This window comes from Ambystoma mexicanum, chromosome 11 (genome assembly GCF_040938575.1).
Source record: "Ambystoma mexicanum isolate Mex_15411 chromosome 11, UKY_AmexF1_1, whole genome shotgun sequence".
NCBI lineage: Eukaryota > Metazoa > Chordata > Amphibia > Caudata > Ambystomatidae > Ambystoma > Ambystoma mexicanum.
Window position 1 is genome coordinate 1,204,176,916 of NC_090934.1, and position 15,768 is coordinate 1,204,192,683.

Consider the following 15,768-nt stretch of genomic DNA (forward strand, 5'->3'; position numbering starts at 1 on the left):
GCCTATTTGTTTGCTCGGTATAACTCTGTAATAAGGCTATCCATGTTAAGCAAGTAGATATCCTCAGTTACCCCAAGATGCCTTCACACCTCAAGTGATACTTCTGAGTAGGTCATTAAATCAACATGTTCCTTATTTCTCAGTGGTAAGGAGACCGTAGGACCCCACTAAGAGGGGCTTGTCTTCTGTACCTGCTTGTGCATGATAGAGTTAGAAGTATGGGTTCTATTTTTGGGGGACTACCTTGTTTGTGATTAGTAGATCATTGCAAATGAGAGCTCTCACATTCTATAACGACCTTGTGCCCGCTGGGCATTAAGGAGTTAGAGCAATGTTGCATTTGGTTACACATTTAATTTGGTTGCACACTTTGCTAGCAGTTGTTTGTAAGTACCTAAGTCTTCCTATCAATTGGCCAGTTGTCTAACGACAGTCTGGGACTATGCCATGCACTTGTTATCAGTTTCATTGTAAAGTTTGCCACCTGTGGGGCTTGCTCGTTCATTATGGTAGCTGTGGATACTTTTCCTAAAATGGCACACTCCACACATTTGGATGGTTTTTCCTGGGTCCTGCAATTATCCATTGCTTTCTAGGTGATATATTTCATCTTCATGGTCTTGCAGAGAAGAGTATTTCTGATCAAGTTGGCCAGTATATTTTGATCTTTTGAGGTATTGTCTGTAAGGTGTAGAGTGGGCCCTGCCTTTTGTTTACCATCTAAATGCCAGGCAGATATTAGATATTGGTGAATTTAATGTTGTTATTTCCACTCAGACTAAGTTGAAAGGCTTACTGAAATGGCAGAATTTGCTTACAATAATGCTTTACTTTTTACTGCACAAGTTTCACCTATTTGTCTGCATAACATGCATCATTCGGGTTTTTTTCTGGCTGTGGACTTTCATCTTACCAGGTGGCACCTGCTTCGGATTTGTGTAAAGGAGAATTTCAGCAGACTTGTGCTTTGGATGCAGAAAACTTTCAAGAAGCAAAAGAAGCTGTGAACTGGAGTGCTGACATTTCTAGAAATCGATCGCCGAAAGCTTCACTGGGAGATAAGCTGTGGTCTTCTCAATTTCTTTCTGCTCAGATGCTTTCTTTGAAAATGGTCTGCCTTTTATTTTGTGCCCTTTGTGATAGAGCATATTGTTAATCCTAATGCTCCTTCCTCCCTGGTTTTGGTCTGCTCAACCTATTTCTGTGAATGTTAATAAGGAGTTTGTTGTTTCAGAAAGCTCCGATTCCCAAATGTGCCTGAGGCCATTTGCAGCATTTTGTGCTTTGGAAGGGGGCTGCACCGTTTGCTCATCCTCCCAGTTTGTTTTGTTGTTTTGATAGTTGATTTTCCATTAAATCTGGTCCCCAAAGTAGAAAGTTATACTTCCATGGCTGAACATTAAGATCAATGTGCAGGCCCAGTGTGTCGGATGTGCACAGTTACCTTCGCACACCTGTGCGTTCGTGGCGACGTGGGATGCTGGTGTCAACATGGCGACATGGGGCATTTCATGATTTGGTGGCGCAAACTCCGTGAGGCAGGTTGTGGTTGATATTAGGGGTCATTACGACCCAGGCGGTAAGTACGCCAACTTTACCACCATGGTGTAAACTCGGTTTACAGCATGGTGTATGGCGGATTTACCACCCCATTCTAAGGTGAGTGGGGCGGTAAATCCCCATTTCCCATTTTACCCTTCCCCATTCCCATTTTTGCCCCATAGGGCATAATGGGAGTGGGGAAGGCGCTTATTACGCCACCGTAAATTACGGTGGCGTAATTAGCACCAAGGCGGTTTAGCGCCATGGATTTTAAATTCGGAATCAGGCGTTAAGGGTTAACGACGGCGTTAACCCTTAACGCCTGATTTGTAATGAGGCCCATTGTCATTTTAGGCACTGCAAAAATAGGAGGATGATACGCAGATTTTTGTAAGACTAGAAACAAAACGTGCCACTATTCCACCTCAAGATGTCTGCCACCTTTAGTTTATTCAAACCATTCTAGTAGATCATTACCAAAAAGGTATATCGTTGCATCTTTCCTGTTGCATGCAACATCATCAAAGTGATTTACAATCTCAGTGCTGATATATTACAGGCACTGGTTCAGGAAAGTGATTTACTGTGGCAGTGCTGGCATGTAGTGTAGGTTCATTTTCAAGAAAGTGATTTAAATTGTGGGAGTGACATCATCAAAGTGGTGTGTAGTATGAATGTTGGCACATTTGATAGCATTGACATTAAAGTGATCTGTAATATGAATGCTGGATTATATTGTGGGTGCAGCATCATGAAAGTGATTTATAGAAGGAATGCTGATATATATTGTAGGAATGGCATCATCAAAGTGATTTCCTGTGGTGGGTGCAGCACACATTGTGGACGTAGTCTTCAAGAAAATGTTATAATATGCTCCTGTGTAATGACATATTCTGGATTTTTCATGTGTTACTTTAGAGAACAGATGAATTGTATGGCTTTTTACCCCACTTTAAAAAAGAACTTCACTGTGCAAAATGTACGATTTCACCCCATTATATCAAAACTATTCTTAGGAGGAGAGCCCTGCCACCCTGCCGACCCCTGAAACACCCTGCATTGTTTAGGGCCCTCTTGCTACACTTGCGTGATTGGATTAACTCGAGCAGGAAATAAATGTCCCTTGAGTGAAAATATTCACCAGCTACCACTGTCCTTGCCTAATCAAAAATGCCTCTGCACCCTCTGAGCCCCCTGAGCCACCTGACAACCCCGGTAACAAACACATCAACATTTTGCAGGTGGCACCATCATTTTCTATTATGCACCTGCATGGCAAGGAACTTTTTTTATCAAGCAGACCAGACAAAATGCCTTACATTCCTTCCAGGCAGTGTGCCCAAAGCGGTTTTGTAGGTCAGATGGGTCGAAGGGTCCTAGTGGGTTTGTTTGTCCAACTCCAGGTGTCGAGGGCCGGGATCCTGATGGGTTTTCAGGATATTCCTCATGTTTATTCATGAGGAAACATGTGGTATGATATGATATGATAGGTTATTTATAAGGCGCTTAAAACCCAGAGGTTTCTAAGCGTGGACCCGGGGATCGATCCTGTGTTGCTCCGTGTCATCTTGCTTCCAAGGCAAGCATGTTGCCGCTGAGCTATCCTCCCGAGACATTTAGAAGCCTTTGCCCAACCCACCTGTGGAACATTTACATGGAAAAAAATAACAACATGTATAATCATGCACAATCTTTTCTGGGGCAAATTAGAATCCAGAGGCATTGTGCATTGTACGACGCATGGGTAGAGTGTGTTGCTCCCACATCTTGCTAAGAACACAAATCAGCAATAGCAGGAGAGACAACAAGGTTAAACCAACCCACAGTTCTAAACATTCCCCGTAATCATATGCTCCCTTTTAAAGGGGGGTTTCCTACCCTCTACTCGGTTCTTCACATCCACAATGTATGTGCAGAGGGGCAATGGCAGTGGGGCTGTAGCGGACAGTGATCAGAGTCGCTGAGTGGTGGGGGGGGGGGGTGGAAGCTCTATTTGTGATGCACATCACAACGGATGTCTCAGTCCTTTTGTATTTCCTGTCAAGGCAGCGTGTTTCTATGTTACCTGCAAGATACCAGCTTTATGGACAAATGGAGGCCTCGAGCTGCCCATTAAACTCCAGGCCTCCCCGATGAATACATATTGAAAAATCAGGATTTAGAGGTGACATTTCTGGAGATGACTGCATTCAGATAATGTCAGATGCGGCACGCTTGGACTGTGGGAGAAATTGCTGGCCGCGTGAAAGCCATTGCTTGAAAAAACAATAAGGTCAGCCTAGCTTTAAACACATTTACAGTCCATAAAACATTACTGCAGCTATTGGGTTACATTTAATATCCGTGTGCTGTATTCTGAGGGAACTGCATGCATGAGCATGTACGCTATCTGCATCCAGACAAGTAGCTTTAGGGGGGCCTTGGGGGCTACACAATGGGCCTCATTACAACCTTGGTGCTAAGTGCACCAACTTTACCACCATGGTGTAAACTCTGTAAACTCTGTTTACACCATGGTGGATGGCGGATTTACCGCCCCATTCCAAGGTGAGTGGGGCGGTAAATCCCCATTTCCCATTTTCCCTTCCCCCTTCCCCATTTCCATTTTTGTCCCATAGGGCATAATGGGAGTGGAGAAGGCGCTAATTACGCTGCCATAAATTACGGCGGCGTAATTAGCACCATGGCAGGTTAGCGCCATGGATTTTAACGCTAAAAGCAGGCGTTAAAATCAGAATCAGTCGTTAAGGGTTAACGGTGGCGTTAACCCTTAACGCCTGAGTTGTAATGAGGCCCAATGCCTTTGATGCTTCTGCTGCTTTCCGTACTGTTGACCACTCATCTGCTCCCCTGACTCGCTCTCTCGCCTTGGCTTCCAGGGCTCTGCCTTTGCCTAGATGGACCCTTACCTGCTGGTCCTCCCCTTGGCCAACACTCTTCCAGTCCCTGGTCCCCTCCTATTCAATTCCTACATCTCGTCCCTTGCCAGGCTCATCTCTTCCTTTTGCTCATCATATCAATTGGTTTACGATGACACGCGCACCTTTTTCAGCATCAAGCATTAACTGGTCGTCATCCGCTATTGGATAGTGTATTACCCTATTTTGTCCACTAGCAACTTCATCAAACGCATTTTGCTGTTTTTTTTTCTCCACAAACAGATGGCAAGTAAGCCCGCCAAGGTATGTCTATTAGGGGGTTGGGGAGTGGAAGGGGGTGCAGGGGGCATCCCCCACTGTTTATGGTAAAAGAATTTGGCGAATTTACCATTCAGCAGAGAAAGCTTGCCAGTTCTTCATAGAACCATTTGATGGGCCTGGGCCTGATGTTTAATCCCAACAGAACTCAGATGATCAACTTTTTGGTTTCCAATGTCTTGCTCTCCCCACTCCCCACCTTGACAGCCAACCTGGTACTGCCTGCTATGAAACTACAGCAGGTCATTATTACCTTTACCAGTACAGCTGCCTCTCACCTCTCACCCCTATCTCACCTTTTACTCCACTAGGTATCTCATCTCCACCCTTGTCTTCATAGGCTGGGCTACAGCTCCAGTGTCCTCTTGGGGCACCCTCGTGTCTCCTTTCAATAGCTGGAAAAGGTTACATTGCTACCTGCACCCTCTCCACCCTCTCTAGATCCTGCCACAGTTCTGCACACACCCTCTTTAAATTCCTTTGTGTCCTCAAATCCAGCTATGGGCTAGCTCACCCTTACCAACCTAAGTCCCTCCATCTCTCGCTGCTCACAGCTTTGCACTCTGGGGTTCCAAGCCCTCCACAAGTTCTCTGGTTACCATCCTCATTCTCCCACCTCTTGCTTTTCTTTCCTCACTTCAATGACTTACCCCCAGTGGAACTCCCTGCCCCTGACATCAAGTCAAATTGCATCTGTACCAGGCCTCAAAGGATACCCTGAAGAAGCACTGCCTTTCTCTTGAAGGAGCATCTGAGCTGTCTGCTGGCATCAACTACTTCCACAGTAACCAATATGTATTGATAATCTTTGGCAAACTCAAATGCTTATTTTGTGAAATGTGTGTCTGTGTTTCATTATTTCTCAGTGCTATCCCCTGTTGGCGCACTTATGCCTTTCTTCCACACCTGGTTAACGTATCAGTCCTTTCCTCTGATTTACTATTGTAAGGCACCCAATCGTGGGATTTCCCAGTCATCCAGATATGTCTGCGTGGGGACATAGATCCTTCTCAAAGCTCTTCTACCTTGCCTGATAGATACAAACACCCACAAAATAAGTCTGGCAGCCCTGCAATAAAGCACCAACCTGCGAGGAACTTGCAACCTGAGGAACACCACCGCTGGCTAAACTTTTAGCCTTTACGATTGATGCGCCCAGCTGTGATAGTGCTCAGCTCTGCAAATATGGAGAAGCGTGTCATGGAGGCAGTGGTGGTCAGAGAGGGTTCAGTACCCTGCATTCAATGTCTGTTTCTTTTTGTATAGATAATTTATTAAACCTGCAAACACCTACAGGCCATACAAGAAAACTATAAAGGGCATACTAAGAGAGAAAGAGAAGACCATGAGCAACTCATTATCTGAAACCCGTCCATTCCGCCAGTAGTTAAGCTGCTGAGAGTATCCTGCATTTTTAAATTAAGATCTAATTCGATGCTGCAGAAACATGAAGGTGCAATCCCCAATCTAATTGGTGCAATTGACAAGCAGCAACACACTGTAAGTGAAAGAACACGATTGTGTAAAAGTCCCCGGATCTGCACACAGTGTGATCATTTTAGGCAACATCACTAGCATCCCTAGCCCGATCTTGCCCACATATCACCCACTCAAGAGTTTGCTACTGAAACGGTTTATACCACAGAGTATAAAGAGCCACATCTCACGATCATTAATTGTAACTCAATGGCTCCCATGATTTGCACATAAGGAATAATGTATTCACTCTATAGATGGGAAAGCTGGAAGGAAATATGGGAATATTTAACTGAGGGTGAGATTTCAGCCATGCCTTTTTTGGGAGATGAAGTCCCAGTGCGGCCTTGCTGGAGGTTCATGAGTCGTGCTAGGGCCTTTAAGGTAATTGTTAGATTAATATATGAGGGAGGAATTCTCTTAGGCTGAAGCTGGTCGCTTATGGGAGTTAATTTACATAACTCTGCCTTTGACTTGCCTTCCCACCATGGCCTGCAGTTACTGTGGCCTGTTAGAGAGCATGATGCAAGTGTTAATTCAAAACAGGGGTGTATGGTCTAGTTAACAGATTACATTTCCAAGCCTATCCTGCTGGGTTTTCTCTTTTTTCTTTGCGTGTTTAGGGGGTGTTACCTGCTGTTTTATGAGAGCTTCAAAGGCCCTTGAACATGAGTTATTTAAAGCAAAACATTATAATGAAACCTCACCATAATGTAACATGACCTTACCAGCTAGTATAAAAGGAAACCAACATCATATTCTCCCCCTCTACTGACAGAGTGAATGAGCACATACAGTAGCACTCAGATGCATTCTAGTCAATGGGTATTTAGCTTTGGGGAAGGAACACATTGATCCCGGCAGAACAAGTCATTACACTACATGTTCCTACAGCTTAAAACATGACATGGCATACATAGCATAACATAACACAATAAATTGTAGCATACCAAATTTAACTAAGTGCAGCACTTCAAAACTGGGCATGGCATGTAGTTCAGTGCAGGCGTACAGCAAAACATGCCATTGCTAGGCATCTGAAACAAATAATGATGCAACCCAACAGACACAGCACCGCTAAGGTAGTGTTTCACACACAGAAACATGCACCCACATAAAGAAGCGTTCACCCACACAGAAACACACACACACACACACACACACTCTGCTCCAGACTCACTGTTTCTGGGTTTGAAGTCTTCTGCTGCTCTTAGGGTGAACTCATTTGAAGATTTAAATGGCTGGTCTTTTGTAGGTCAAAGCCCTGGGGCTTCAAAACCAAGGGACTCCACCCCTCTCACCCTTCATCGAATCTGCTCTGGGGCAAATTGCTGTTTCCTTTCATTGAGAGGTGTGATTCCTCCATTAATTGACATGTTATCTCTGTTGGACAGAGGAAGGAATATTTGGGTCCTTTTTGGTGGCAGAGTGATAGGCCATCCTTTGAAACAACTGGTGGCTTCCAATAAATGGAGTTTCTTTTTTTAAATGTAATTTTTTTATTTTAATCGCCCAAACACTGGTCTTGTGCAAAGTGCTTGAGGACAAAAAGCATAGCTAAGACTCTGTATTAGTCGGAGTTGTGTGTTTGTCAGTGTCATGGTGTGCCTGGCCATGTTGTAGCCCTATCAGGAAGAATCAGATGCCAAGGCCCTTCTGTTTACTTCCCAAGGGTCCCCAACAACATTTTGCAGTGGTGGTATGTCAGAAATCCGAATTTGCCCATTTTGTAACAGCTCCCCGAAAAGCGAGCAAAAGAGCTCTGATTGAATGTGGGGCATTTCTTCGGTAAGATCCTGGTTACTGAAAAGGATTTTTTAACATAAACTCTAGGTAGTCTTGTGCTTCTGGGCAGAGTGCTTAAGGAGACTTTACAAGTGTGGCGGTCCGGAAATAAGGGTGCTGGTACCAACATACCGACACCCTTTCCGGTCCTCAAGGCTGATGCGCCCGGCAGGTCTGACCTGCTGGGAACAACGTTCCCAGTAGGCAGACTTGTCACGGAAGCACCGGCACCATTAGCAACATTGCCGGTGGTTCCGTGTCCCCATTCCCATGGAGTCCTATCAGACATGCGGTCTATCAGACAGTCCTATCAGACTCCATGGGAATGGGGATACACTTTCCGCCGCCTGATATCTGGGGCCGCCGGGACTGTCCCAGTGGCACCGGGATCTCAGGCAGCTGAAACTTTGTTACAAGTTCGGCGGCAACCCACCGGTAGCACCAGCGTGTTACTGCCAAACTTGGAATGAGGCCCAACGCATGTCATTTGCTCCACATTTTTCAGATGTGTGGTTCTGCCACAGTGTCAGGTTGTAGCCCTACCCGGAAAACACAGGCATCAAAACCCTTCTATTTACTTCCCTAGGGCCCCCCTAATGACATTTGAGAGGGGTTCCATGTCAGAAATCAGAATTTGCCAATTTTGCAACAGCTCTCTGAAAAGTGAGCAAACAAGCTCTGATTATGCTACTTGTGTCGGCTTCTGGGGGCTCTTCAATGTGCTGTTGGTCACTTGTGTGCAGTAGTGTGCTCTCCTATGGATGCAGTGACATGGCCCCATTTGTCACACTGTAGACCAGGGGTCTGAAATCGCTGGCTCTTCAGATATATTGGACTAGAGCTCCCATCAGCCCCACATTGTATAGTGATTAGGGAGGGGTGGTTGGAGTTGAATCCCAAAACACCTGGGGAACTGCTTGTATTAGGACACTGGAGTAGTCAGGCATTGATTTTTTTTCTGTGCTAGTGTGGGCATATCGTTCCTCTTTTTGCAGGTCTTGTGTCCTGCCCATGTGGTTGGGTGTTGGTGTGTTGCTCCCTCCTGAGGATACCTTGGCTGCCACCCTCTCCATATGTTCAAAGATCAGTGCATCTCACACTCTCAGACACGGATGCTTCTACACAGTAAGTTTTTGATCAGGTTAGCTTATTTATCATTCTGCTGTAATTGCTTTCATTTCACATGCACGCAGTGTTTGGTATAATTCACGCTTTATTAGCAATTTTTTAATCTATCAAACAGCGTGCTCCTCGTGAGCCACCGTCCTTCTGCCACAACATTACCGGTTAATTACCACTCATTAGGATCCGGGCTAATAACCCCTAATTACCCTTCATCAAGTGGACTGGTGGCTGATATATCACAGACTGGATTGTTTACATACCCAAACGCCTGTCTGCTTTAGATCATAAATATTTACTTGTCTCTCGCACTCTGCTTGTTTGTGCATGTGTTACTGCGACCTAATTTTATGCTACTCTGTTTGTCAACCTTCGCTTTTTTAAAGAGCTATCCATGTTGCATTTTCCTCTTTCGCTGTTAAGGAGCGCACATGGAAGGTTTTGGCACATTGTGCTGTGTCTCTGGATCGTTGGCTTGAGTCATTAATTAGGCAATATAACCCGAGGAGGGGAGTATTACCGATCGGGTAACGACCCGGGGCCGTAGTTAGAAGCCCCGGGGGCACTATTTGGCCGGTAATGCCCCCCTTTGAGCGTTATATTGCCATTAGCACCGCTGCACGTTGGACTGGGGTACTAATTGCAATTTTTCTCGATTCGAGAGACAGCGCTGCAACCGTTTCTCGACTCAAGAAAAAAAAGAAAATGATCTGTTCCCCAGGTCCTTTCTCCCTTTCCATGGAGGCCATTAAAATCAAAGTAAAAAATAAATAAAGAAAATGGCCACCATGGAAGAGGCAAAGGGACTACACGTAGTTCCTTTTTTCCATTTCCATGGCGGCCACTCGCAGGAAGAACTCCGGACCGGCGGTGCTCGGAGCTTTCTAGGCAAGGTAAGGCGCGGGCGAGGGCCAATTAGCTTGCTTGGACAAGCTCATTGACCCTCGCCAGTATTGGGAGGATGCTGCTTGGAAGGCATTAGCAGGGGCCCTGGGTGGCAGAAGATGTGTGGGGCCCCCTTATTTGCAGCACAGAAAGTGATGTCGCAAAATGAGTCGTTAATATCCATGGGAATTAAATAAACGGTTTCAGTATATGAATTTTAACTGTTAATATTATGTATTTGGCAATATCATGAGGGAGGCTTATTTTGGAGTGGTCGACAGAGTGATCTGAATCATTTGTAGACATGTCTAATTTTGGTAGGTAAGCCTCTGTGAGATACATTGCCCAAGAGGACGCATTTTGTCCAGTGGCTAAACCAGAATGTGTAATCTGTAGCTCCGGCACTTGAGCGCATATCTTGACAGCTGTACACAGTAGAAGTATTCTTTGTGGCGGCTCTTTTTGCAACTTTGGTTTGAAAACACAATCTGATTATGGCATGCACGGCATACAAGTGCTGTTTGTGTTTTGCCAACTGAAGTTAATGGTTGTTTTTACAGCAGTTTCACAACTGTTTTTATTATTATGTCCTATTTATTTGACCATATTTTCCAAACTAGAAAAGTACCTTTAATTTAGATGATTATTTTGACTGTCAAAGAAATTAATCTTCAAGCAATGCTTTTATTATTTTTAAAACACACATTGAGCTACACAGCCTTCACCTCCCTCTTCCTCGTCCCAGTGCTTAATTATGAGGTACCCAGCTCAATTGTCAGAAGCCCTTCTTTTATTTCCATTCCCTTTTTTGTTCATGTTCCTCCCCTTGCACCGGATGTATAACACCCTAGTATCTGGACATGCTGTGGTTCAAAATGTTCCAGCCTTTGGCAGGGTCCCAAGAAGGCTGCTGGGTTGTTTTGTGCAACTGATATCCTCCAGATGCCAGGGGTGTAGGGGAACCAAAAGAGTGGATTCTTTGGCCTGAGTTTCGTGGCCGGTCCTTGGGGGACCTGTCATGAGGATTGGAGTCTGGTATTGGTAAGTATTTGGATGAAGAAGAGGACCATGGAAGTCATTCTCAGATTACTTGTGTGATCTTCATTACTCCTTGTCCTGCTCTTCCTCGTCACCATACTAGCCTCATGCCCCACCCTCCCAACATGCACGCAATGAGCCTAAAGATATGGCCGTCGTGCTGTTTCCTGCAGGTTCCAAGAATGTACGGTGAAGATTGGCAGTGGGCCAGACAGGGCAAAGTGTTGTTGCTGCAGTATTTCGTTATATTACAATCAAACTAAGGCCCATTTACCAGGAACTTATTTAAGGAGTCAAAGTAAGCAATTCTGCAGGTCTTCGAATGTTATCAATAAGGTTCAAGTTCAAATAAAGGGGTGGGGAGCTCATTAGCATGCACACAGGGACTGAACGTATTGTAAAGTTAAATGTGCACATTTAGCTCAAGTGGTCTTTCCTAATAGAAAAAAAGGTACAATACAAATGAACATTGTCTTTAAAAACATGATCCATCAATAACACGAAAAAAAAGATAGAGGAGATTTTCCCATAACTTTGACTGCAAAGTATGAAAGGTGTGCCTCTTTTAAACACAAAAACCTATATTGAAAACAAAATACCAACACAAGACATGTCTTTTGAAGACATTTCCACATAATCTTGTGGGTAAATCTGGTGGGCGAACACCTGACCAAACAAGTGTGTTTTGCATGCTGGCCTCAAAAACACCTGAGGAGGGTGGCGTCTGCTCTGTGAAAGGGGGGTGGATGTTGTCTACCCCCATATACCCTCAACCTGTACCCATAAAAATCAGCACAGGACCAAGGACAACAACACTGTTTGGCTTTCAACATTACTCTGTTTTGTGAAGCGGACTTGAGAAGTACAAGGCAACTTTGCTCCGTAAAAATACACTTTGCACCGCTCTGTGAATAAGAGTGTTTGTTAGCAGTGGAAAGTTACTTGGCTCCATGCTAAAAGTTCCATGGATTATGGCCTTAGACTCCTAACAAGAGATCACGTGACAAGGTAACATAGGTGTTTTGCATCGTTTGACAAACACCTCCTTCATATTATGCGAGTGAAATATGATAATCAACAAAACAATACACGTATGTAACACACCAAAAAGCGAACCCTGGTTTGTTGCATGTGCTTTCAGGATAAAATACCCCTTTTGAAGGCCTTATCCAAAATAATGGTTTTTAAATGGACCATTAATTATAAAGAGCTCTGCAAAAACAAAGAGCGTGATAAGCACTAACTATGAAGCCCCATGGGGTTTAATGTGCTGCCGGGGAGGAAGGCGGAAACTTGTCTCTAGAAGGGTCACATGGGATTGCTGCTGACATCACGGTCTCGCTAAAACTGTCGCAAAAAGCCCTGTGCTTGGAAGCAGTGCAGCGCCCGTTAAATGCAATTTATATAACTTCATATACCCACTGCAGCTGGTTGCGGCAGGCCCCCCCGAGAGCACGGGGCCCGGGGCGATGGCACAGACTGCCCTTGCCTCAGGCCGGCTCTGGGCATAACATTCATGCAACTTGGATGAAATGTATGTCTCCATGTGAGCAGCAGAAAATATGTGTCTAATCCAGTGGTCTTCAAACTGGGAAGGATGGCAGGGGGTTTGGGCTGGGGTAGGGAGGGGGGAAGATGCTTTAAAAAGGGATTCAAATGACTCTTTTTTTTAATTTAAATTATAAGCTGATTTTCCACTGCTTATATTTTCTATTACATGATGTCACCTTAATCCTTTTTTAAAGAGCCTTCAGGCTCCCCCCCATCCTCGACAGACACCCTTTGGGACCCATGGGGGGGATCTCATGGGTGAGTGGGGGCAGAATCTATTTTTTTACTCAAAGGGTGGCTCAGTATACAAAGTTTGAGTACCGCTGGCCTAATTTATTGTAGCACCTGCACTCTAGTTTGCTTGCCAGCCACCACCCACAGAGTGGAGTACTTTGAAGTTATCCAGTTTGAAGACTTTGTGAATAGTGCTAATTTCAGCTATGAGTATAATCATGCACTTTGCTGTGTTGCACATCCGTGGACTTCAATCTGACCTTTGTTCATCTCACCTTCTGTCAATGTTCAGCTCTTGGCTGGAGTGTAGTGGGGTAACTTGTTCACTTGGTACTTGGAGACAGGTTACCAGTAGGTCAGGACTTTGAAGCCTGTCCTACGTTCTCTGGGTTTTCAGCACATGTCTGTGTTGTATGATCTCACTTGCTGAGGTTGAGGCACTGTGTGGTTGCTTGGTTCTATATCCTCTGAAGTTTCAAGATCTGGCTCTGTGGGAGCCTTTCATAGATTGCTTCATGGTGCATTCAATCGAGGGAGGCTTCATGGTCCTGATGTGATCTACTCAGTGATTGGAATGGAGTTCTGGGAGAATGTAACTTTGTAGGCTCAGCTGGTGGTTTGCACCTTTCACCACGACATTGACTTTCCTAGGGGGAAGGAAAGATCAAAGCAGACATTCTTTCCAAGTTCCTCGCTGTCAGAGAAGGTTTAGGAGGGTCATATGGTGAATGGAAATGAAGCACCCCACCCCTCTTCATCCCCAGTTGTTCTGTCTTAGGGTGTCTAGAACACTGCACTCTAGGCAGGTGTGTAGGCCATAGGAGTGGAGGAAGGTGATACATGGGTTGCCCTGCAGACCTGATCTGAGTTCTTGAAAGCATTTGGTAAGGCTATCATGCCATGAACAGAGAGGGAACGGGGAGGAACATTATGAATGGCAGAAATGCTCGCCAGAACATACGTTCTAAGCAAATCAAAGTGAATGCAAAATGAATACTGGATTCTGGAACAGGCCAACATGACACAGGAATAGAAATCAGAATAGAGTGGGCAGATTTGCATTTATATGCACTGCAGTCTTTTGGTTTCCACATGTATTTTACGGTGCAAGGTCTCATTACAGTACACAACGAACACGTAAGGTTTTTCTGATATGGCAGCTGTAATGCATACGATTTTCGCACATTGCCCTTTCTTTAATTACGAATACTTTGTTGACCTATCGCCTGAAAGAAATTCAAAGGTTTCTTTTTACACATAGTGTATCTCCTAGTTTTCAAACCACACAGTTCTGGGGGCTGTGGGGCTGCTGCCCTGCATGTGGCAGAATGTGGCAGCAGAACTCCTCTGCACTTTTTACCCGCCATGAACTAAACAAGCTGCGCCAGGGATTTGGCAAATAATGCAACCCCATGAATGGTCTAGCAGTACAAGGCACTGACACCCCTATGCTGCCTTCCAACTTAAGCTCCCTTTTCTAAGATTAAACCAGGTTTTTCATCAAAATGCATTTTTCACACATTTTACAGGACTGCTGCACTAGCCCCACCTCTCAAAACCCCTGGGTCCAGGGCAACCCACACCCGTGGTGCAGGAGCAATGAATTGAAAAACTATACTAGTCCAGGAAGTGATTTACAAGCTTGGAATTCATAGAGTAGTCTTATTTACAACATGTTTACACCTGAGAGGATTACACCAACCTTAAATAAAGTCCAAACAGTCCTAAACCACAGAGAAACTGTCCAAAACACCTAAAACAATGTTCAGAACATTAGAAATAAGGGCATAGATACATTCAATGTCAAAAGACAGGGACCTCTAGGTGTGGTTAGAGGTCCTGCACTCAAACTAAATCTCAGAATTACATCACACAGAAGAAGTCAATGGCAAGTGAGTGCAGGGTCAACTTTTAACGGCTGAGGTTACTGCACCAGGGCTAAGCAAACAACATAGCTCCAAGCAAGGGCATATGCACATCGAAGAAATGAGAACATGGCCATGTTACACCAGGCAGCTGACAACCCATAGAGGCTGCAAAGAGCAGAGTCATCCCAGGAGCTGGGAAATACAGGTACATTTTGCTCGAAGCTGGAAGAAACTCACACATGTAACTCGGGTGCTCGCAGGAAGTCCAGGGCCAATCACAGCTGCTGTGATCCCGGCAACGGCAGGGTGAAGAGCAGCCAGGGAGCACATAGGTGGTCTCAGGGTCTGTCAGGGGAGCACACCTCCAGCAGCATGGAGGACAGGCCACTGGCAGGCCTGCCCGCAGCAGGGGGACAGGCCTAAACTAGGCCTTATAGCAGGACAGAGTCTGGCATATTCATTCCAGAAGGGCTCCAGGGAAAAAGTCACACTCATGCACAGGGGCTTGGGTTCAAATAATCAAAGGGGCAGACCAAGTGGATGTGGTGGTGGGGGCTACTGGGATAGTGCCACTTACAAAAAGAGTTAGGTAGATCATATCTACACATACAAACTTGGCAACTGGATAACACACATTACAACACCACTCGTACTTCTCAAGTGATAATAAAGTGAACAATTAATGAAACCACACTACATTTCTGACAACATAACTTAAATATATGCAGGCTCCAAATAGCATCTACCTGGAATCCTGCAGTTAGTCAGCAGTGGGCCACCTATTCCCGAGGGGGGAAGGGGGCTTGGAACCTTCCTTCATCACAGTGATAGGGAAAGTGGAAAAACAATTTAACATTTTCCGTTTGTCACAAACTGAAGAATCTGGTAAATAGGATCTGGTGGACGGGATGCGCAGAAAAGCTGGAACACTGGACAATTCCTGCCCGTTGAAGTTAATGCAGTTAATAGGAGATCATGGCTGTCCATAGGAATCAGAGTAATTTAAAAGGGCATTTTCGATAAAAGTTGTTCTTTCAGCCACAAGCAATTCTATAGTACATATTTGCTCA